The following is a 620-nucleotide window of genomic DNA, read 5'->3' as shown; positions in this document are numbered from 1 at the left end:
ACAGCTAAACACTGATCTGTTGTCTGTAACAGCTAAACACTGATCTGTTGTCTGTAACAGCTAAACACTGATCTGATGTCTGTAACAGCTAAACACTGATCTGTTGTCTGTAACAGCTAAACACTGATCTGTTGTCTGTAACAGCTAAACACTGATCTGTTGTCTGTAACAGCTAAACACAGATCTGTTGTCTGTACCAGCTAAACACTGATCTGTTGTCTGTAACAGCTAAACACTGATCTGTTGTCTGTACCAGCTAAACACTGATCTGTTGTCTGTAACAGCTAAACACCGATCTGATGTCTGTAAGAGCTAAACACTGATCTGTTGTCTGTAACAGCTAAACACCGATCTGTTGTCTGTAACAGCTAAACACCGATCTGTTGTCTGTAACAGCTAAACACTGATCTGTTGTCTGTACCAGCTAAACACCGATCTGTTGTCTGTAACAGCTAAACACCGATCTGTTGTCTGTAACAGCTAAACACCGATCTGATGTCTGTAACAGCTAAACACCGATCTGTTGTCTGTAACAGCTAAACACTGATCTGATGTCTGTAACAGCTAAACACTGATCTGATGTCTGTAACAGCTAAACACCGATCTGATGTCTGTAACAG

This window comes from Nematolebias whitei, chromosome 16 (genome assembly GCF_014905685.2).
Source record: "Nematolebias whitei isolate Nwh7 chromosome 16, NemWhi1, whole genome shotgun sequence".
Classification (NCBI taxonomy): domain Eukaryota; kingdom Metazoa; phylum Chordata; class Actinopteri; order Cyprinodontiformes; family Rivulidae; genus Nematolebias; species Nematolebias whitei.
This window is presented reverse-complemented; position numbering follows the sequence as displayed.